Source organism: Pinus tabuliformis, chromosome 3_2 (assembly GCF_031772625.1).
Source record: "Pinus tabuliformis cultivar Carrire ecotype Pingquan chromosome 3_2, CPIR1, whole genome shotgun sequence".
In the NCBI taxonomy this organism is placed as follows: domain Eukaryota; kingdom Viridiplantae; phylum Streptophyta; class Pinopsida; order Pinales; family Pinaceae; genus Pinus; species Pinus tabuliformis.
Genome location: NC_142302.1, coordinates 377021238 through 377045862, shown reverse-complemented (window position 1 = coordinate 377045862; position 24625 = coordinate 377021238). Strand labels below are relative to the sequence as shown.

At 42.7% G+C, this 24625-nt stretch overlaps 1 protein-coding gene across 2 annotated transcripts in view; it reads left to right on the top strand.

The window, feature by feature from the left end:
• The window catches only part of LOC149180990 (uncharacterized), a 388049-nt gene that overhangs the window by 216822 nt on the left and 146602 nt on the right, over positions 1-24625 (top strand). The gene's annotated exons all lie outside the window — the stretch shown is intronic.

Genomic DNA, 24625 nt, shown 5'->3' with positions numbered 1-24625 from the left:
TCCAAGCCACATGCCATGGTACAAGGGTAGCTATGATAAGGGAAGCCCACACATTGGATGTATAGATGTAGGAGGGATCAATCGTGGCACATGAGTTACCCTGAACTTTGTTTTTCCACCCTTCTTCATATACCTTTTTCCTTTTATTGATTTTTCTTTCTTATAACTACTCGAGCCTCTGCACTGCGCTCCTCAGCGTTTGACTGCTACTAGTCTCTGCAACTGTGACTCTGGTACTAACTGCATCAACTGCCATTGATCCATCTTGCTACTAAATAATGTGGGCCCTCATAGCTAGGTAATGATCCATGAGGTGGATTCCTCAAGGATCCTGCCCATTTGTAGTGCTTTGGGACTACAACACCAAATCTCCCCACCTCACTCCTGGAGGTATATAAACAAACATGGCGAAGTCTTCCTCCAACCTGGAGGACAGCTTATCGATCTCTGCTGAAGCTGCCTACTGGTCCTGCTTCTCCTCCTTGTCCTTCTGTCTAAGAGGACAATGGGTACTGTAGTGACCAAGCTCACCACATCTGAAGCACTTGGCCTTTGACGGGTCCTTCTTCTTCTTCCTCTGCTCCCGCTATCCCTAATTGGGACCCTTAGAAACAAAGGCCACTTTCTCCTCCTCCTTCACCTGCTTTTGTCCGCTGCTGATGCCATTGATGGAGCTCTTTAGAAGAGGTCGCCTCAATTCCTCTTGTTGCAAATCGGCCAACATTCTATCCAATTCCGACATCCTATCTCTACCCAAAATGCTTTGGACAAAGACGTGCCACTCCTCTGAGACACTGTTGAGTGCCAATCGAACTAGATCTGTGGGTTGAGGCATTGGCCCAACAAATGACAACTGGTCCCGAACCTCCTGAATCCTGGTGAGGAAGGGGTCTATGCCTTCCCCCTTTTGCCTCCGGATGAGCTTCAGCTTCTTCTTGAGGTACATCTTAGGTTGTTTAGAAGTACCTTGATAGACCGTGGCGAGAGCATCCCACATTTGCTTGGCAGTATCTTTGCCAGGTATATGTGAGACTATATGATCCCAGACTTCGTCTAAGATCATCCGCTTTGCCCTTGCCATCTCCTTTTGGTACTCTTTCAGCTGATCTGCATCCGTTGGAACTACCACCACTGTATCAATATAACCTTTCATGCCATATTCATTTAGAAGAAATGACATTCTTGCCGTCCAGATGAGGTAGTTGGAAGCTCCATGCAACCTGTCTTGATCACGAAGCCCAACAGTGGCCATCTCAACAAACTGTCAAAAACTTCCTCTTTCCTTCTGCTCCATTGTTGCTCTGCTATTCACACTACCTTCTGGAGTGATAAGATCTGCTCACAACTACCACCGATCTGCGAGGAAAAAATCGAACTTCTTGAGACTAGAAGTTCCCTGAGGAAAATTTACCCTCTGTGTGTGCTCTTCTCTCTTCCAGCTCGACGCTGGCTCTACACTAGCGATTTGTTGCAAAGTGGCGTCCAACTAGAGATTTGCCCAACGAAAAATATGAGCTGCTCCCTCTGCCTCTGGAATCACTCGATCTGGTAGGATTGAATTTTTCTGCCCCTCACTTAGAAAAATCGAACCTCCACAAGTAACTCGGCCTCCTGGCAGAATGATTGCGCTGCCCTTAGGAATTTCGGCTTGCTGCCCACAATGAGCAGTGAAATTCCTTCTCTTTTCGCCTCTGAGCTCTCTGGTTGATCAATTGCGCTCTGATACCATGTGAAAATTCCTTAGTTGGAATCCTATTACAACAACTGATATTATCTCTCCTAATTGTTAATAATTAACAATTTATCTAATACGAAAAATATCGAAATAAATACACTGCACCTTCACAAATAAAATGTTGTGGAAAAGTAATGCACTGGAAACTGAGAAATGCTAGCACACACACACAAAATATAACACAATTATTTTTGGACAAAAGTCCTTGGGAAAACCCAACTTGGGAAAACCCAACTTGGGAAAACCGATGCAGCAACTGAGGGTTTTATTATTATGTAACAGTGAAATAATCTGATTACAATCTGGATGCTGAATATTGACAATCCTGCAAAGAAAACACTGGCAAAACTATCTCGAGGGAATTTACCCTCACTCCAAGCAATCTTGACTCTTGACTGCTTACTGAAAATCAAGCCGTCCTCCTTGATCTGCGCAGTCTTATACACACTTAGCTCGGAACAACTGAAGATCAAGCCGTCTTGCCTTCTACTGACTAGGAAACTGACCCTTCGGCACTCTGGAAATACTTTCGGCCTTTGGAACTGAAAACCAACTTCACCCTAGCAAAAGTGAATTACTCACTGAAGCTTCTGTGCTGCCTCTGCATAGCTTCCTCGAGAAATCAGCCTTTCTTTGCAATGCACTCATCGGATCTGGAAATATTCCTCCGACTTCATTGTCTCTGTCCCTCTCTCACTGCTTGGATCTCTAGCTCTCTCTTCGACAACTGACCGCTGCTACTTAGGAGATCGATCCTCTTTTCGACAATTTGATGGATATGATGATTTCATTAAATTCCTCTTTTCGAGGGGACCAAAATTAATATAAAGATCATCCCATTTGGACAAGCAGAAGTGTGATTTTGAATTTATGCCCACACATGTGCAAATTGTCAAGGTCGACCACATCATCATGTAGGCTCAGAAAGCCTAATGGATGTGGCACTTCACCCTCAACGACTTGTATAAATACAAGTGACCTTTCACCTCATTTGGCATTTTCTTCAATCACACATTCTCTCTCCTCCTCTCATTGGTTTGTACTACATTGGGCATTCTTCTCTCTCACACGTGTGGATCAAGAAGGACATATTTCGATCTTTTGGGGATATTTATGTCTTAGCAGGCCACAGCTTTTGGCAAAGAAACCGAGGTTTTTTGAGCACTTTTATTGTAGACCAAATTGCAGGTTAACCATAGATTTTAGGACCGCAGTTTGACTGAGTTTGATTGTTGACTTTATCATTGTTTTGGGTTGACTTTGACCTCTTGATTAGGCCAAGTTTAACTGGGGAAGACCAAGCTGTGTTGAGGACATTCTATTGCTGCTTTGACCAATGTTGACTTTTTGGTTAGGGCTAAAGTTTGACTGTAGTTGACTGCAGAAATTGACAGGGCTATTTTGACTTTGAATTGGGTAAGTCAATTTGACTTTTGTACTCTCTCTCTCTGCTGAACATTTTGATATAGTAATAAGAAGAATTGATCAAAGGGTTTTCCCCATCTTGGGGTTTTTCCCTAGCATCCGCCAAATCTGGTGTCCTGACTCCTCTTGTTTTGGCTTGTCTTCTGTATATTGTTTTATGTTCCATCTACTTTTACTGTTAATGTGATTAATGGGTAATGTGATTGCTACTAGAAATCTAAATTGAAAATTGCTATTGGGCTACTTAAGGAACATTGAAGTAGTTGTGCTAAGCATAGAACATACCTTTGTTAACTAAATTTAACATGGTACTAGAGCTAGGTGAAGACAAAGCCCAAGCAAGAGAGAGAAAAGCAATCACTAAGAAAAGAGTTGTTGGACAAGAATATTGGTCAGCTTCAATGGCCACTGCATCATACTTCAAATCTGAGGATAAGCTCAAAGACAAATCCGACTATCATGCACGGAAGATGACTTTGGATTTGATTTTGGAAGAGAATGATGCTATGGACTATGTAAAGGAAGAGTGGTGGAGCGTCCTTCAAATGCACATGCTGTTGCAAAGACGAAATACACGAAAGGTGAGGTCAAAGCTAAAAGAATCATTAAACTCTATTCAAAAGCATTTGGTTGCTTATATTTCTGAATTAGAAACATCTAAGGAGATGTATGATAAGCTGGTTGGGAAGTTCAAAGTGAACAATGCAAATCAGATCCTCTTTGTTAAAAACAAGTTGAAGGATATTAAGATGGACAAAGGGGAGTCTATCCAATCCTACTTCATGAGGATTACAGAAATCAAGAATGATATTCAATCTATTGGAGAAGTTGTTGTTGATAGGGAGCTCACTCTCATTGCTCTTGGAGGTCTCACAAGAACATGGGATGTGTTTAACACGACTATTCTTAACAATTACAGGATTCCTAGTTTCAATTAATTATTGGCTAGATGCACGCAAGAAGAGATGAGGATGATGGAGAGAGACAAGCTTTGAAATGGAAATGAACCTACTGCTTTCTCTGCTTATGCAAAGAGGAAGAATAATGCTGGTCCAAAGAGACAAGGTCAAGGATTCAAGCGGGGATTCAAAGAAAGAAGAAAAGGGAGGTGCTAAAATTGCAACAGGTTTGGCCATTATGCTAGAGAGTGTCCTCACAAGAAGGATACTTTACGGGATGATGACAACAACAACAACAATCACAACAATTTCAAAGGCAATGGCAATCAAAGGAACAACAGGTTCAACAATAAAGGAAAGAGGAATTCTTCCGCTGCTCGATATGGTAATGGTTGACCTCCAAAAAGGACGAGAAATTCCAGGTATGAGGGAACTAATGTTGTAGAAAAACAAAAAGAATTTTATTTTATTTCCGTCCTCACTACTGCCTCTCCTTTGGATATTTTGGATCTTTGCTTGATTGATAGTGGAGCCTCAAGGCACTTCACCGGGTACAAGGAGGCTCTCTCAAGTTTGATTGAAAAGAAGACTAATTTGTAGATCATACTTGGAGACAATTCCACCTACCTCGTAAAAGGGATAGGAACTATCATTCTTCACTTAAATCAAGGTCAAACCCTTCATCTACAAGAAGTATTGTATGTACCAGTGTTTTTAAAATCGGAACCGGTGACCGGACCGGTCCATCTAATGAACTGGTTTACCGACCGGAACCAGTCTAACCGGGACTGGTTTGGTCTAAACGAACCGGTTTTAGAAAATACATTAAATAATTAATTTTTAATGAAACAAAACTATTTTTAAGATTTAAAACCATGATTCCAAGCCAATAGAGACAAAATATGCAAAGTTTGCTCATTTATATACCATGTAAAGGTGAATATATCGAAATGGCACCAAGTGCAATACATATCATCGACAAAATAGTAAAATACATGAGCAATGAGGTTCTAAATGGCCTATAAAGTCCAAAAACAATGCTGCAAGCTATGAGGTCATTGGCCTACTACAAGTCTAAAGTGTACACATGATCAATCATTAAGTTCATCACCACTACTAGCCACAGGATCATCATCAGGAGCTGCATAGACATCATCTGGTTCAGAGTCTGAGGATGCCTCAGCCTGATGTGCAACCTCAGTAGCAATGCCACCAATAACAATAGAAGTGGACCTAATGGAAGCACGAGTTTGTCGACGTGCACGACTAGTGCCTTCCATTGGTTCTTTGTCTTTTCTTGATGCTGCTACTGATCCTATTTTTGGTGCCGCCACAAAGTCTGCTTCATACCCCGCTAAAGCCATGTCGATATCAAAATCAACCTCAAACACAAGATCTTCAGTCTCCTCTACCCATTCTGATGTTGGATCCGCTAAAGCCATGTCGATATCAAATCAACCTTAAACACAAGATCTTCAGTCTCCTCTACCCATTCTAATGTTGGATCAATATTGTCCAACACAATGGGATCTAGATCAGGTGCTTTGTTCATCATTTGGTTCCTCCTCAGTCGAAGGTTGTATTGCACGAAAACAAGATCATTTAACTGTTTTTGTTCCTTAAAGGCTTCGAGAGGGTGTTTTTGGTGGGAAAGCACCCTTAATTTCCCTCTAAAACCCCTAAACTACCTTGGAAAAACCGCACTGTGGGTCCTCGGTGGGCGTGGCAGGTAACTGGCCGGTTTAGGACCGGTTAGGACCTGTTAGGTCAAATTTTGCGCCACACAGCCTATTAAACCCGGTTTTTTCACCGGTTCCAACCAGTGAGCCTACTAACCGGCCAATTAGACCGATAACCGGTTAGCTAGGCCGATTTTTATAACTATGGTATGTACCCGATTTGAAGAAGAACCTGAGGTCTATTTCTGTGATGGAAGATAAAGGCTTCAAGGTAGCATTCATTGATGGAAAGGGACGTGTTTGGCAAAGAAACTCGAAAGATGCATTTACACTTGGATTTAGTGTTGAAGGTCTCTATCAAGTTGGAGGAAGTCCTTTGGGAGCTTTGACTTGTGATACTTCTCTTCAATTTGAATTATGGCACCGAAGATTTGCCCACCTTCATTACAAAGCCTTACTCGGGGTAAGGAAAATGGTCACAAGTATGGCAGAGTTCAACATAAATCATGAAGGTGTTTGTCAGGGTTGTGCTGTTGGAAAACTTACAAGGGGACCATTCCCTTCAAGTGAAAGTCAAACTACCGACATTCTTCAATTGGTCCGTTTTGATCTATCTAGTATGTTGCTTGTAACATCACTAGGAGAATACTTATACTAGGCAATTTTTGTCAATGACTTATCTCGTAAAACGTGGATCTATTTCTTGAAGAAGAAGGACGAAGTGTTCAAATGGTTCCGTTATTTCAAAGGCTTGGTTGAAAATCAAACAGGGAAGAAGATAAAAATTTTGAGGACCGATAATGGAAACGAATATGAATCAAATGAATTCAATAACTATTGTAGAGAGATTGACATTAAGAGGGAGACCACCACTCCATATACTCTTGAGAAAAATGGAGTTGTTGAAAGGAAGAGTCGAACAATCATAGAAGCCACCCATGCCATCCTTCATGACCAAGGTCTACCAAAGTTCTTATGGGGAGAAGTTGTCAACACTACCGTATATTTTCAAACTAGGAGCCCGCATCAAGTATTGGATTTCAAGACACCCGAAGAAGTTTTCATTGGTAATAAACCTGATGTTTCTCATTTTAGAATATTTGGATGTCCCGTGTATTTTCATGTGCCTAAAGAGAAAAGAAACAAGTTAGAAGCATCTGGGAAGAAAGGAACATTTGTGGGCTACAGTGAAAATTCGAAGGCATATAGAATCTATGTGGCTGGTCAAAGAGAAGTAGAAATAAGCCATGATGTCACTTTAGATGAAGATTTTGCCCTTGGAAAAGCCAGATATCTCCCTATCCCAATGAAGGACAATCATGATGTTGCAGGAAAGCTGGATGAATCTCCTACAGATGAACTGATGCCCGATGTTGAAGGCCTGATGGATACCATTGATCCACCTCCTGGTGATCCCTCTACCTCAAGGAAAAGACCTTTGTGGCTCAAGGACACTCTCGAAGATGCTAAAGGCATATTGCTCCAAGAGGGACATTTCGTGAAAGTAAGAAGCCGAACAGGTATCAAGGGCCCTTAGCTGCTATGAGTACTATTGTTCAATCTGAGCCATGTACGTTCAAAGAAGCCGTGAAACACCAAGTATGGAAGGATGCGATGAATGAGGAGTTCAAATCAATCATGAAGAATGATGTCTGGGATGTGGTTCCTAGACCCAAGGACAAGTTTGTGGTCACTTCTAAATGGCTTTACAAAATCAAACATGGAGCTGATGGAAATGCTAAAAATTACAAGGCCAGGTTTGTTGCTCAAGGCTTCTCTCAAAAGCAAGGAGTGGACTATGATGAGATATTTGCACCAATTGCCCGATATACCACTATTTGATCTATTATTTCTCTCGCTTCCTCTTAAGGATGGAGCCTATACCAAATGGATGTTAAGATTGCTTTCTTGCATGGGTCGCTTAAGGAGGAAGTCTACGTAGAACAACCTGAGAGGTTCAAAGTACAAGATCGAAGGACACACGTGTGCAGGTTGAAGAAAGCCCTCTATGGGTTGAAGCAAGCCCCTAGGGCTTGGTATGAGAGGATTGATAGCTATCTTATGAAGTTGGGATTTACAAGGAGCAATGTTGATGCTAACCTATACTTCAAGGTTGGAAAGGACATGCCTCTCATTTTGGTCCTTTATGTGGATGATCTCTTTCTGACAGTTGCAGATCCTCTCATTTATCAACGCAAGAGGGAGTTGGCTTCCTGGTTCGAGATGAAGAACCTAGGTTTGATGCACTACTTCGTAGGCCTTGAGGTCTGGCAAAAGCCATGTGAGATTTCCTTTCTCAAGGAAAATACATTGTGAAGCTGCTCGAGAGATGTGTGATGGTGGATTGCAAGTTTGTGTCTACTTCGATGGAACTCAACTTCAAGACGCTATGTGGAAGTGCTGTAGGGCCCGAATTGACAAATCCTTCCAAATATAGACAACTTGTGGGGCCCCTGATGTTCTTGGTAAACTCCTGTCCTAAAATATGCTTCGCTGTGAATACGTTGAGTCAATTTATGGTCGAGCCTCATCACATACATTGGATTGCTGCTAAGAATCTCTTGAGATATGTCCGTGGCATAATCAACTATGGACTGAGATACACTGCCGGGAATTTGAGGCTACATGGATATACTGATGCTGAATGGGCTGGCAATGTGGTGGATCGTAAGAGCATGTTTGGATGTTGCTTCTCATTGGGGTCTGATTCAATTTCTTGGATGAGCAGGAAACAAAAATCGGTTACTTTAAGCACTATCGAGGCCGAATACATTGTAGCTAGTGTGGCCTATTGTGAAGCTTTTTGGTTGAGGAAGCTCTTTAGTGAGCTATTTGAGCATGTGCTGGATACCATTATGATCTACTATGACAACCAAAGTGGGATTCACCTTTCAGAGAATCCCGTGTTCCACGACCGCTCCAAGCACATTGATATCAGGTACCAGTACCACTTTATCCAGGATATGATATAGTGGGGAGCAATAAGGCTCCAACACATCAAGATTGATGAGCAGGTCGTGGACATCCTCACGAAGCCCTTAGGGAAGGTCAAATTCTTAGCCTTCCGAGAGGGACTTGGAGTCATGGAAAGACCCTCCTATGAGGGTCCGACTTGAGTTGGACACTGAGCTCTGGGAGGTCTTGAGGGCTTGGGGTACTTCTTGAAGCTCTGAGCGACCATAGGGTGAGTGGTTCACCTTCCCCTATTGGTGTGCTGTGTATAGGGTGAGTGGTTCACCTTCCCTTGTGATATCGCATTATGGTAGACATGTGTGAAGGGTGAGTGGTTCACCTTTCCCTACAATTACGGAGACATGTATGTAGGATGAGTGGTTCACCTTCCCCTACGATTGACATATGCATATGATTAGTGGTTCACCTTCTCCTATGGCATATGAGCAAGATGAGTGGTTCACCTTCTCCTCCTGATGCCCCAACGTACGTTCTACCCATGTAGTCCGAGACTCATGGGAAGTACCTCTCATCTGGCCAATGAGTTGGGAAACGTCGATAGGGACCATAGTACTACCAATGGACGCATCGTGTACTGCCATACTCCCTATGCCTAGGATGCGTGGTGTTCAACAACTTGATCTGGGATCAATTGAGGTTCTACCTCTGGACTGGCTTTTGTCAGTGGAGAGTGGTAAGGTCTTGCGACTCACTCTCGATCAATTCTTCTTCATTATTACATCATGGTTCAGCAGAGCAGAGATGAGATGACAGAGATGGTACATGACGACAGGATGGCATGATGGTCGACGATGATGATGGATGGATTGGCAGGTGGAATTCTCCCTAGTTGAGAGGGAGTGTTAAAATTGGCAAGTAGGGCCAAATTCCACCTGAGGACAACTCATTTGATGGAGATAATGATTGCATTAAATTTGTCTTTTCAAGAGGGCCAAAATTGATATAAAGATCATCTCATTTGGACAAGTAGAAGTGTGATTTTGAATTTATGCCCACACATGTGCAAATTGTCAAGGTCAGCCACATCATCATGTAGGCTCAGAAAGCCCAATGGATGTGGCGTTTCACCCTCAATGACTTGTATAAATACAAGTGACCTTTCACCTCATTTGGCATCTTCTTCACTCACACATTCTCTCTCCTTCATTAACGAACCCACGATTGTCCCAACCCTTGGTGGGCAATGAATTGCCCAACCTTAAGGGGGTAACCAATGCTATATCATTCACATCATGCTCTCCTCCCTGGAGCCTCGAGCAATTAAATGAAAGAAAAATAAATAAAAGACAAAAGGCATATGAAGAAGTGTGGAAAAACAAAGGCCAGCGTAACTCGTACCACGATTGCTCCCTCCTGCATCTATACACCCAAGTGTGGGCCTCTCTCATTATAGCTACCCTTGTACCATGGCATGTGGTTAGGAGCCTTCCCTGTTGCCCCACTCTGTTCCATCATTATTTCATATGACACCTACCATCTAACGGATGTACCGTGGATCTGTCACTTCCTCAGAGGTTGAAACCACCTATTATGGTCCTTGATTAACCTCCCTCTTGAACATGGAGACACCTTTACATTCTAAAGACCATTATGGAAGGGCATACCACTATGAAGTACTCACTTGGTTCCATGATTTGTAAGCTCATTTGCTCAATTGAACTAATGAATTGTTGCACTAGAAGGTGAGGAGATGCATTGGATCTTATACAGGATTGCAGGTGGGTCTTCATCTTAGGGTTTGGTCTCCCTATACAAGATCCAAGCCCTCCAGATGGTCATGATGGCTCTTGTGGGGTGAGCGTTGAGAGTTATGGGCCTCCACCATAGCAAAGAGCAGATAGGTGCACCATGAGATCCTTCGGCTCCACCTGTTGCTTGCTCATGTCCCAATTATTCGATGATGACGATGCACTTGGACCACATTGCCCAGCTGGCTACACACTTGCACCACACATGGCACTTGGTCTAGGACCTATAGGGGTTTTGTCTCACCTAGGGAGATAAAAGAGGGCTTGCATCATTGTTCCAACCCTTATAGATGGAGCACAGGCATGCTTGATTCAGTTGGAGACCCATGAGGCCATTCTTTGTGCACCCACAGCCACTTGGGAGCACCACAGGTTATTTGCTTGGAGATTAAGTGGCCAGCCCTTTCATCATTGTTATTGCAGTCCTCGTATTCATTATGGCACACGAGGGACTTGATTTGGCCTCCCAACAACCCTATTAGCTATTGTTCTATCATTTCGGCCCTCTTGAGAGGATTATTATTCATATTTTGGAGCTATTTTTTGGGCTTATCTCCAAGTATTGTTATTTTGTACATTATTTTATTCTAGGGGCATCATTAGGTTAATTTAGGCTATTCGAATACCTTAAAGGCTCATATAAATACAAGAGAGCCTCATTGTATCACTTATCATCACTTGGATTAGTATCTCTCTTGAGAAAAGATTCAGACATGCACTTTTGGGTGAGGCTTGGAGAATAAATGAACTTTGATGTTTGGATAAATTTCACACTATTGTCTTGGAGCTTCTTTGGCATGTTGTGGATGGATGGATATATTCTTATTGTCTTGTAAGTACTTTTGATGCTATCTTTTCCTATGTTAAATGTCTAATGTATGGAATGTCTTTTGTATATCTTGGATGTGCCCTAATTTAATGTGAATTTCTTAGTTGCACTAAGATTGTGAAAATATTGCATGCGTTATTCATAGGCAATATGTTAAATTATGGTATGTTCTATGCTTACAGCAATTTACTTATTTTTCTTCTTGTTAGCTACAGATTAGAAATCACATATACATTAAGTAAAGTGCAGATAGAACATTAAATGATCAACAGAAAACAAGCCAAGACAAGAGACACAAGATGTGGCGGCTAGCCAGGGACAAACCCCAATTCGGGGAAACCCTTTGATCAAATCTTCTTTTATCTTCAATAGTTCAGCAGAGAGAAACAATACAAAATCTGAATTTTGTAATTTTATATCAGCAACAACAAACCCTAGATCAGCAAAGTCAAACTTAGTCAAACTAGCTGAAATTGACCTCTAAAATACTTGGTCAATTTCTGGTCAACTTGTCCTCGAACAGCCTAAAGAAACAGCCTTAGAACAGCCCCAAAAGTTCTGTTAATATGCAGATTTCTGAAGTCCATTGCAGCCCTAAACTAGGGCAGTCAATACCGGTCAAACCAGAGGTCAGATCACCTCGATTTTCGTGCCAAACATTGCGGCCCCCCTAGGAGAGGCAACCATACTCGATCCGCACTTCTGGAAGGTCAACACTTGGTCAACGCTGGTCAAAGAGATGACTTGCTGTCCTAACGTCCTTCTTTTTGCATTTTCTTTGCCCTAAGACGTCTTCCTTTTAGTCACACGTGTGAGAGAGAGAGGCTCCTTTTATGCGTAGGAGAGAGAGAAGATGAGTGATTTTAGTTTTCCAAATGAGGAGAATGCTCCTAGTATTTATATGCAAATGTTGAGGTTGAATAGACATGACTGTTGGGCTACTGAGCCTACATAAGTTTGCTAGCCGACCTTGACAATTTGTCCATAATCAAAATAAATTCATATCTTCATAAATACTTATCGGAATCGGATGATATTTAGATCAATCCTACACCTCTCAATGAGAGGAATCTAGGAAAAATATCAGAAGCCATAAATAAGGTGATCCACATGGAGTTTGGCCCTAGTTGCCAATTTTAACACTCCCTCTCAACTAGGGAGAACTTCATCTGTCAGATTGTCGCTGTTATCCATCCATCAAATGCACTATCCTGTACAACTTGACCCCACTCTGCTCTGCTCTGCTTTGCTCGAACTATGGAGAAGAAGAAATGATCGAGGATGTATCATACCATCCTCCACTGACCCGAAGTTAGTCTCAGAGCGTGAACCACTCTTACTGATCCTAGATCAATGGAGGTCATCCTAGCATAGGGAGTACGGTAGATACAATGCATCCCATTGATAGTACTACTATGGTCCCTATCTTCATTTCCCTGCTCATTGATCAGATGAGAGGTACTTCCCATGAGTCCCAGACTGCATGGGTAGGATGCCTCGACAGGAGAACTAATCATCTTGTCCACAGGAGAACAAATCATCCTATCCAGTGGATGCCACGGAGAACTAATCATCTTGGTCTACAAGAGAACTAATCATCCTGCTCCACAATCGCCACAGAGAACGAATCATCTTGGCCCACAGGAGAACTAATCATCCTGTGCCACAGTCGCCATGGGGTGTCATAGGGGAAGGTTGGACCTTTACCCTGTACATAGTGCACTACCAAGGGATGGTGAGTCGCCCTGTGGTCACATGTCGCTCCAAGAAGTACCTCGCGCCCCCCTGGAGCTCCCAGAGCTCAATACATCATACTCGACCCTCATAAGAGGGTCTCTGAATGACAACAAGTCATTCTTGGAAAGTCAGGAATTTGACCTTTCCTAGGGGCTTTGTCAGAATGTCGACGACTTGTTCATCTGTATCGATATGTTGGAGCCTTATTGCCCCTCGTTGCACCATATCTCGAATATAGTGGTACCTGATATTGATATGCTTGGAGCGATCATGAAATACGAGATTCTCTGATAAACGGATCCTGCTCTGGTTGTCACATAGAATCACGGTTGTATCCAATGTAAATCCAAACAGCTCGCTGAAGAGCTTTCACAACCAGACTGCCTCACAAGAGGCCATGCTAGTAGCAATGTATTTTTCCTTGCCAGTGCTCAAAGCCACCGACTTCTGCTTGCTGCTCATCCAAGATATTGAGGCAGATCCCAAAGAGGAACAACACTTGGAAGTGCTCTTTCGGTCCACCACACTGCCTGCCCAATCAGCATCAGTATACCCAAGTAGTCTCACATCTCTGGCAGTGTATCTCAACCCATGAGTGATTGTGCCACGAAGATATCTCAACAGATTCTTGGCACCAATCCAATGTGAGTGGTGAGGCTCAACCATATGTTGACTCAGTGTTGATTGTAAAGCATATATCCAGACGGGAGTTCACCAAGAACATTAATGCTCCGACGAGTTGACAATACTCGGTAGCATTTCATAAAACAGGTCCGGCAGCACTGCCGCTTAACTTCTTGAAGTCAAGCTCCATCGGGGTAGTTACGGGCTGCAGTCCACCATGTTGAATCTTTCCAATATCTTTACCACATATTTTCCTTGAGATAGGAAAATCTCCCCTGGTTTCTACCAGACTTCCAGTCCTAGGAAATAGTGCATAAGTCCTAGGTCTTTTATCTCGAACTCAGAAGCCAACTCCCTCTTACATTTGTGAATGAGAGGGTCTACACCTATTAGAAAGAGGTCGTCAACATATAGCACCAGTATGAGAGGCTTGTCATCTATAACCTTAAAGTAAAGGTTAGGGTCGGCTTCACTTCTAGTGAATCCTAGCTTCATCAAGTAGTTATCGATCCTCTCATACCATGCTCGGGGTGCTTGCTTTAGCCCATAGAGGGCCTTCTTCAACTTGCACACATGAGATTCTCGATCATAAATTTCAAATCCTTCGGGTTGCTCCACATAGACCTCATCTTTGATTGGACCATGTAAGAACGTTGTCTTGACATCCATCTGCTGTAGGTTCCATCCTTGCGAAGCAGCAAGGGCTATGATCGAGCGAATGGTGGTATATCGGGCAACAAATGCAAATATCTCGTCATAGTCTATACCTTCCTTTTGGGAGAAGCCAAGAGCGACAAAATGAACCTTATACTTTTCCGCACTTCCATCAACTACATGCTTTATCTTGTAAAGCCATTTTGAAGTGACAACTGCTTTGTCCTGGGGTTTGGGGACCACGTGCCAAACATCGTTTTTCATAATGGACTCATATTTCTCGGTCATAGCATCCTTCCATACTTGATGCTTGACAACATCTGTGAATGACGAAGGCTCATTTTGGATGATCGTGCTCATGATGGTCAAGTATCCTTGATACCTGTTTGGCTTCTTACTTTCACAGAAGGTTCCTCGGGGTGCAATGTGTCCTTCAGCATCATCAAGTGTCCCCCTAAGCCATGAAGGCCTCTTCCTAGAAGAGGAAGGCTCTTGCGGAGGAGGATCAATAGGATCCATAGGTTCTTCCACATCTGGCATTGTCCCATCTTCTTTTTCCTTCAGTTCCCCGGTGTCAGCGTCTTTAGATCCCCTTAAAGTAGGAAGATTGTCTACCTTGCTAAGAGCCATATCTTCGTCAAAGGTGACATCATGACTAATCTCGACTTCCCTTTGACTAGCTACATAGATTCTATAGCCCTTAGTATTTTCGCTATAGCCCACGAAGATTCATTTCTTTCCAGATGCATCCAATTTATTCCTTTTCTCTTTTGGCACATGAAAATATACAGGGCTTCCAAAAATTCTAAAATGAGATATGTCAGGTTTCTTATTGGTGAACATTTCTTCAGGAGTCTTGGAACCCAATGCTTGATGAGGGCATCCGTTTGTTCATATACGACGGTATTTGCAGCTTCGGTCCATAGAAACTTCGGAAGTCTTTGATCATGGAGCATAACTCGAACAACTTCCACAATTGTATGATTCTTCCTTTCCGCCACACCATTCTGCTCAGGAGTATAAGGTGTAGTAGTCTCCCTCTTAATGCCAGCCTTTTTACAAAAGTCATGAAACTCATTGGATTCATATTCAATCCCATTATCAGTCCTGAAGGTCTTGATCTTCTTTTCGGTTTGATTCTCGATCAAGGCTTTGAAGTGTCGAAACCAGGAGAACACTTCATCCTTCTTTTTCAAGAAGTATATCCAAGTCTTGCGAGAATAATCATTTGTAAAAGTGAGGTAATATAAATATCCTCCCAAGGAGTTTACAGGCTTCATACCGGATATGTCTGAGTGAACCAACTGCAATATATCAGAGGTCTTGCTTTGGCTTGAGGGGAATGGTCCCCTTTTGAGCTTTCCTTTGGCACATCCTGGACTTACACCTTCTTGCCCTAATCTGAACTCGGGCATCCCGGTCAGCATTTTTCTTACATCGGGTAGAGCTTTATAATGAAGGTGAGCAAACCTCCGATGCCATAGTTTGGACTGAAGAGATGTGTCACAAGACATGACACCCAGCGGTCTTCCACCGACCTGATATAATGAATCAACTTGAAACCCAAGGGTAAAAGCATATTTAAAGTTCTTCTTCCATACACGTACCTTGCCATCGCTGAAGGCCACCATGTAGCCTTTGTCTTCCATTGCCAAAATGGACACCAGGTTCTTTTTGAGATCAGGTACATATAATACATCTTGTAAGTGGATGGTATTGCCCTAATTCAATTGAAGAGTGACATTTCCTACGCCTTTCATGGGATATTTTGAATTATCTCCAAGAACAATTTCCAGCTTGGTTTCCTTCTCTATCAGATTATACAGAGCTTCTTTGTAACCAGAGAAGTGCCTTGAGGCACCACTATCAATAAGCCAATTTCCCAGCGACTTCGGGGGAGCAGTAGTAGATAGAGCTGCTGTTAGATAATATTCATCTTGCTTATTGTTGACATTCTTAGATTCATACTTAGAATTTCTTGCCTTCTTGAAAGGTTGTCCTCTTCCTTGATTTCCAACACTTCTTTCACCTCTGCCATTTGACCTGTCATTCCTTTGATTGCCTTGAGAGGGATTTTGATCATCGTTTCGATGTGAGTCCCTTTTATCAGGGTACTCCCTAGCATGGTGACCCGTTTTATTGCAATTGTAACATCGTCCTTTTCTTCCACCCTTTGGTCCAGCCTTTCCTTTGAATTTAGCCCCGGAATTGTTTCTTCTTTTAGTATGAGAAGAAAAGGCAGAGGGATGACCTTTAAGTATGGGCATTTATTGCTCTTCCATCCTTGTTTCTTCTTGAATACATCTGGCCATTAATTCCTCAAATCTAGGAATTATGTTATTGTTGAGAAGAGTAGTCCTGAATATATACCATTCAAATGGCAGTCCTCCAAGAGTTGTGAGTGTCATTTCCCTGTCAGGAATTACTTCCCCAATAGATAGGAGATTGTTCTTGATCTCGGTGATCCTTAAGAAATATGCTTGCATACTCTCATCTTTGCCCTTCTTAATTTCCTTCAACTTATTTCTAAGAAACAAGACTTGATTTGCATCATTAACTTTAAATAAACTCACCAGTCTATCGTAGATTTCCTTGGAGGTGTTTAGCTCAGAAACATAGGCCACCAAGTGCTTGTTAATAGAGTCCCGGATGATCTTCCTTGCTTTGACTTCTCCCTTGGTCCATTTGTTCCTAGCAGCAACAGATGCATTTGATGGAGGTTCAACAATTCTGCTTCTAACATGGTCCAACACTTCTTGTTCTTCTAATGTTAGATCGAGAGACATCTTCCATCCGTGATAGTCAGACTTCTCATGGAGTTTGTATTCAGCAGGGAAGTGTGTTGAGGACCCCATGATTTCTTTCAGATAGCCTTGCCAACCTTCTCTTTAGTGATTGTTCTTGCTCTTACTTGGGCTGTCTTCACCTCAGCTTCAATACCATGTTAAATTCTGGTATGTTCTATGCTTAGAGCAGTTTACTTATTTTTCTTCTTATTAGCCACAGATTAGAAATCACATATACATTAAGTAAAGTGCAGATAGAACATTAAATGATCAACAAAAAACAAGCCAAGACAAGAGACACAAGATGTGGCGGCTAGCCATGGACAAACCGCAATTCGAAGAAACCTTTTGATCAAATCTTCTTTTATCTTCAATAGTTCAGCAGAGAGAAATAGTACAAAATCTAAATTCTGTAATTTTATATCAGCAACAACAAACCCTAGATTAGCAAATTCAAACTTGGTCAAACTAACTGAAATTGACCTCTAAAATACTTGGTCAATTTCTGGTCAGCTTGTCTTCAAACGCTTGAATAAACAGCCCTAGAACAACCCCAAAAGTTCTATTAATATGCATATTTCTGAAGTCAACAGCAGCCCTAAACTAGGGTAGTCAATACTGGTCAAACCAGAGTTCAGATTACTTCAATTTTCGTGCCAAAAATTGCGGCCTACTTAGGAGAGGCAACCACACCCCATCTACACTTCTGGAAAGTCAACGCTTGGTCAATGCTGATCAAAGAGATGACCTGCTGTCCTAACGTCCTTCTTTCTGCGTCTTCTTTGCCCTAGGACGTCTTCCTTTCAGCCACACGTGTGTGAGAGAGAGAGGCTCCTTTTATGCGTAGGAGAGAGTAAAATTGGCAACCAGGGCAAAACTTCATGTGAGTCATCTTATTCATGGCTAATAATATTTTTATTAGATTCCTCTCGTCGAGAAGTGTAGGATTGATATAAAGATCATTCAATTCCGATAAGTATTCATGGAGATATGAATTTATTTTGATTATGGAATTATTATCAAGCCGACCTACAACTCATGTAGGCTCAGAAACCCAACAGTCACATCTATTCACCCACCAACGTTGTGTATAAATATAAGAGGACTTTTCCTCATTTAGACTCAGTCATCTCATCACATCTCTCTCTCTCTACTGCGCAGATATGAGTCTCTTCTCTACTGCGCTGAAATGGGTCTCTCTCTCTCACACATGTGAAGCCGGAAACTGCTGAAACTGAAGCTGCAACTGGAGAAGTAAAGATTGACTTGCGTGGCCTAGAAGATCTCCTCTTTGGAACTGCGCTATAGGTTCATCTGAACCTCCTTTGAAAGCCGCAACTTTTGGTGGTGGAATGAAGTCAATCCGACGAACGGTTTGCAAGATATCGACTGCCCTAGTTTGAAGCCGGAAACTGCTGAAACTGAAGCTGCAACTGCAGAAGTAAAGATTGACTTGCGTGGCCTAAAAGATCTCCTATTTGGAACTGCGCTGTAGGTTCATTGAACTTCCTTTGAAAGCCGCAACTTTTGGTGGTGGAATGAAGTCAATCCGACGAACGGTTTGCAAGATATCGACTGCCCTAGTTTGAAGCCGGAAACTGCTGAAACTGAAGCTGCAACTGCAGAAGTAAAGATTGTCTTGCGTGGCCTAGAAGATCTCCTCTTTGGAACTACGCTGTAGGTTCATCTGAACCTCCTCTGGAAGCCGAAACTTTTGGTGGTGGAATGAAGTCAATCCGACTGTCGGTTTGTGAGATATGGTCTGCCCAAGTTTGATAATGAAGCCGCTAATGGTGATGCTACTGCTCTAGGGTTTGCTACTGCTGATATGAATCAGATTTATTGTACTATTTCTCTCTGCTGAATTATTGAAGATAAAAGAAGATTTGATCAAAGGGTTTCCCCACACATTGTGGGGTTTGTCCCTGGCTAGCCGCCACATCTTGTGTCTCTTGTCTTGGCTTGTTTTCTGTCGATCGTTTAATGTTCTATCTGCACTTTACTTTATGTACATGTGATTGCTAATCGGTGGAATATAATAAGAAAAAGAAGTAAACTGTTATAAGCATAGAACATACCATAACTTAACATGGTATCAGAGCTGAGGTGAAGACAAAGCCCGAGCAAGAGCAAGAGCAATCATTGAAGAGAAGATTGGCAAGGCTGTCCTAAAAGAACTATGGGGTCCTCAACACTCTTTCCTGCCGAAGACAAGCTCCGTGAGAAAGCTGACTATCACGGATGAAAGATGTCTATCGATCAAACCCTTGAAGATCAAGGAGTGCTGGACCATGTAAGAGGCAATATTGTTGAGCCTTCATCAAATGCATCTGCTGCAGCCTGGAACAAATGGAAAAATGGAGAAGTCAAAACAAAGAAGATCATCCGGGACTCTATCGACAAGCGCTTGGTGGCCTACATCTCTGATCTAGACACCTCCAAGGAAATCTATGACAGACTGGTGAGTTTATTTAAAGTTAATGATGCAAATCAAGTTTTGTTTCTTAGACATAAGCTGAAGGAAATCAAGAAGGGTAAAGATGAAAGTATGCAAGCATACTTCTTAAGAATCACCGAGATCAAGAACGATCTCCTATCTATTGGGGAAACTATTACTAACAGAGAAATGGCACTCACAACTCTTGAAGGATTACCATCTGAATGGTATGTGTTCAGGACTACTCTTCTGAACTATAATGTAATTCCTGGTTTCGAGGAATTAATGGCTAGATGCATTCAAGAAGAAACAAGGGAAGAAGTGTAAGAAATACCCATGCCTAAAGGTCCTCCTGCTGCCTTTTCTTTTCATGCAAAGAAAAGAAATAATTCCGGGACTAAATCAAAAGGAAAGGCTGGACCTAAGGCTAGAAGAAAATGAAGATGTTACATTTGCGATAAAGCAATTCACTATGCAAGGGAGTGCCCTGATAGAAAGGACTCACTCTAGGACGATGATCAAAATCCCTCTGATGGCAATCAAAGGAATGACAAATTCAACAGCAAAGGTAAGAGGAGAGCTGGGAATCAAGGAAAAACATTCAAGAAGGAATGGAAGACAAAGGCTACAAGGTAACCTTTAGCGATGGCAAGGTATGTATATGGAAAAATAATGTTAAAGATGCCTTTACTCTTGGGTTTAGTGTTCATTCATTATATCAGGTCGATGGAAGTCTGCTAGGTGTCATGTCTTATGACACATCTCTTCAGTCCAAACTTTGGCATTAGAGGTTTTCCCTCCTTCATTATAAAGCTATACTCGGTGTAAGACAAATGGTGATAGGGATGCCCGAATTCTGAATAGAGAATGAAGGTGTATGTCCAGGATGTGCTGAAGGAAAGCTCAAAAGGGGACCATTCCCCTCAAGCCAAAGCAAGACCTATGATATATTACAATTGGTTCACTCAGGCATACCTGAGGTTGGCATTAAGAGGGAGACTACTACACCACATACTCCTGAGCAGAATGGTGTGGTGGGAAGGAAGAACCGCACGATGATGGAAGCTGTCTGGGCCATGCTACATGATCAAAGACTTCTGATGTTTCTATGGGCTGAAACTACAATCACCGTCATATATGTACAAAATTGATGCCCTCATCAAGCATTGGGTTCCAAGACTCCTAAAGAAAAGTTTACCGCAAGGTGAACAATCTTTCGACTTTGAGGAGCTCTCAAGAAGCCAACACCAGGGAACTGAAAGAAAAGGATGATGAATCAATGCCTGATGTAGAAGAACCCATGGGTCTGATAGATTCTCATCCAGATGAGCCTTCCTCTTCTAGGAAGAGGCCTTCATGGCTTAGGGGGATACTTGATGATGCTAAAGGACATGCTGTACCCTGAGGAACCTTTCGTCAAAGTAAGAAACTTAATAGGTATCAAGGATACCTGACCATCATGAGCACGATCATACAAAATGAGCCTTCGTCATTCTCAGATGCCGTCAAGCATCAAGTATGGAAGGATGCTATGACCGTAGAATATGAGTCTATTATGGAGAATGATGTCTGGGAAGTAGTTCCCAGACCCTGGACAAGACAATTGTTACTTCAAATGGCTTTACAAGATAAAGCATGCAGCAGATGGAAGCACGGAAAAGTATAAGGCTCGTTTTGTTGCTCGAGGTTTCTCCCAAAAGGAAGGTATAGACTATGATGAGATATTTGCACCTGTTGCCAGATATACGACCATCCGCTCGATCATAGCCCTTGCCGCTTCACAAGGATGGAACCTACATCAGATGGATGTCAAGACTGCGTTCTTGCATGGCTCGATCAAAGAAGAGGTCTACGTGGAGCAACCCGAAGGATTTGAGATTTATGATTGAAAATCTCATGTATGCAGGTTGAAGAAAGCTCTCTTTGGTTTTAAGCAAGCACCCCGAGCATGGTATGAGAGGATCGATAGCTACTTGATGAAGCTGGGATTCACTAGGAGTGAAGCCGATCCTAACCTTTACTTTAAGGTTGAACATGACAAGCCTCTCATACTGGTATTGTATGTGGATGACCTCTTTCTAACAGGTGCAGACCCTCTCATTCACAAATGTAAGAGGGATTCACTAGGAGTGAAGCCGATCCTAACCTTTACTTTAAGGTTGAACATGAGAAGCCTCTCATACTGGTATTGTATGTGGATGACCTCTTTCTAACAGGTGCAGACCCTCTCATTCACAAATGTAAGAGGGAGCTGGCCTCTGAATTTGAAATGAAAGACCTAGGACTGATGCACTACTTCCTAGGACTTGAAGTATGGCAGAAGCCAAGGGAAATTTTCCTATCTCAAGGGAAATATGTGGTAAAGATATTGGAAAGATTTGGTATGATGGACTGCAAGCCTGTGACTACCTTGAGGATCTTAACTTTTAGAAGTTATATGGTAGTGATGTCAGACCAGATTTGGGAAATGCCTCTGAGTTTCATAAACTCATTCGCATTGATGTTCTTGGTGAACCTCCGTCCGAACATATTTTTTGCAGTTAGCATTGTGAGCTCATATTTGGTTGAGCCTCACTGGATTGATGCCAGGAATCTTCTGAGATGTCTTCAGGACACAATCTCTCATGGATTAAGATACACTGCCGGAGATGTGAGACTACTTGGATATACTGATGTTGATTGGGCAGGGAGTGTGGTGGACCGTAAGAGCACTTTCGGGTGCTGTTTCACCTTGGGATCTGCTTTGATATCTTGGATGAGCAGGAAGCAGAAGTCGGTGGCTTTGAGCACCGCCGAAGCAGGATATATTGTTGCTAGCATAACCTCGTGTGAGGTAGTCTGGTTGCGAAAGCTCTTCAGTGAGTTGTTTGGATTTACATTGGATACCACTGTGATTCTCTATAACAACCAGAGGTGGGATTCGATTATTGAGGAATCCCGTATTCGTCGATTGCTCCAGCAGATAGACATCATCTTGGATATGGTAAGTTGATGAGCAAGGAGGCTCCATCGCATTAAGATGATGTACAGGTTGATACACCTTGTCAAAACCCAGAGGAAAGATCTATTATGTGATTTTCCCAAACGACTTGGAGTCGGTAAGAAACCCTTGTACAAGGGTCCTGCATGTTGCATACATTGAGCTCTGGGAGCTCTGAGGGCTTGCGGATATTACTGGAGCAACATACGACCACAGGGTGACTCACCCTCCCCTGGTGGTGCACACTGGAACAAGATGATTCGCTCTCTTGTGGGACAAGATGATTCGCTCTCTTGTGGAACAGGATGATTCGCTCTCCTATGTAGCAGGATGATTAGTTCTCCTGTGAGGCTTGGATTGATGTGTTCTCCATGGCGATTGTAGCAGGATTGATGTGTTCTCCTGTGAGGCCTGGATTGATGTGTTCTCCATGGTGGCCTGGATTGATGTGTTCTCCATGGCAATTGTAGCAGGATTGATGTGTTCTCCTGTGAGGCCTGGATTGATGTGTTCTCCATGGCAATTGTAGCAGGATTGATGTGTTCTCCTGTGAGGATAGGATTGATTAGTTCTCCTGTCGAGGCATCCTACCCATGCAGTCTGGGACTCATGGGAAGTACCTCTCATCTGATCAATGAGCAGGGAAATGAAGTTAGGGACCATAGTAGTACCGATGGACGCATCGTTGTAACTACCATACTCCCTACGCTAGGATGACCTCCATTGATTTAGGATCAATGATACTGGTCTGGGACCAGTGGTAGGAGTTGTACCATACTATGACGCTGACTTCGGGTCGGTTGAGACTGGTCTGGGATCAGTGGCACATACTCTGAGACTGACTTTGAGTCAGTGGAGGATGATATTGGTCTGGGACCATTGGAGTTGTACTCACTATGACGCTGACTTTGGGTTGGTTGAGACTGGTCTGGGACCGGTGGTACATATTCTGAGACTGACTTTGAGTCAGTATGATACATCCTCGATCATTTCTTCTTCTTCATAATTCGGACAAAAGCAGAGTAGAACAGAACAATGCAAGAGCAGAGCAGAACAGAACAAAACAGTACAGATCAGTGCAGGGTAGAACAAGACAAAGCAGAACAGTAAAAATAGATCAGAGCAGGGCAAGGTCAGGCTATATAAGGCAGTGCATTTGATGGATGAATAGTAACGACCGATAGACAGATTGCAGATGAAGTTCTCCATGGTTGAGAGGGAGTGTTAAAATTGGCAACCAGGGCAAAACTTCATGTGGGTCATCTTATTCATGGCTAATAATATTTTTATTAGATTCCTCTCGTCGAGAGGTGTAGGATTGATATAAAGATCATCCAATTCTGATAAGTATTCATGGAGATATGAATTTATTTTGATTATGGAATTATTATCAAGCCGACCTACAACTCATGTAGGCTCAGATGCCCAACAGTCGCATCTATTCACCCACCAACGTTGTGTATAAATATAAGAGGACTTTTCCTCATTTAGACTCAGTCATCTCATCACATCTCTCTCTCTCTACTGCGCAGATATGAGTCTCTTCTCTACTGCGCTGAAATGGGTCTCTCTTTCTCACACATGTGAAGCCGGAAACTGTTGAAACTGAAGCTGCAGCTGCAGAAGTAAAGATTGACTTGCGTGGCCTAGAAGATCTCCTCTTTGGAACTGCGCTGTAGGTTCATCTGAACCTCCTTTGAAAGCCGCAACTTTTGGTGGTGGAATGAAGTCAAACCGATGAACGGTTTGCAAGATATCGACTGCCCTAGTTTGAAGCCGGAAACTGCTGAAACTGAAGCTACAACTGCAGAAGTAAAGATTGACTTGCGTGGCCTAGAAGATCTCCTATTTGGAACTGCGCTGTAGGTTCATCTGAACCTCCTTTGAAAGCCGCAACTTTTGGTGGTGGAATGAAGTCAATGCGACGAACAGTTTGCAAGATATCGACTGCCCTAGTTTGAAGCCGGAAACTGCTGAAACTGAAGCTGCAACTTCAGAAGTAAAGATTGACTTGCGTGGCCTAGAAGATCTCCTCTTTGGAACTGCGCTGTAGGTTCATCTGAACCTCCTCTGGAAGCCAAAACTTTTGGTGGTGGAATGAAGTCAATCCGACTGTTCG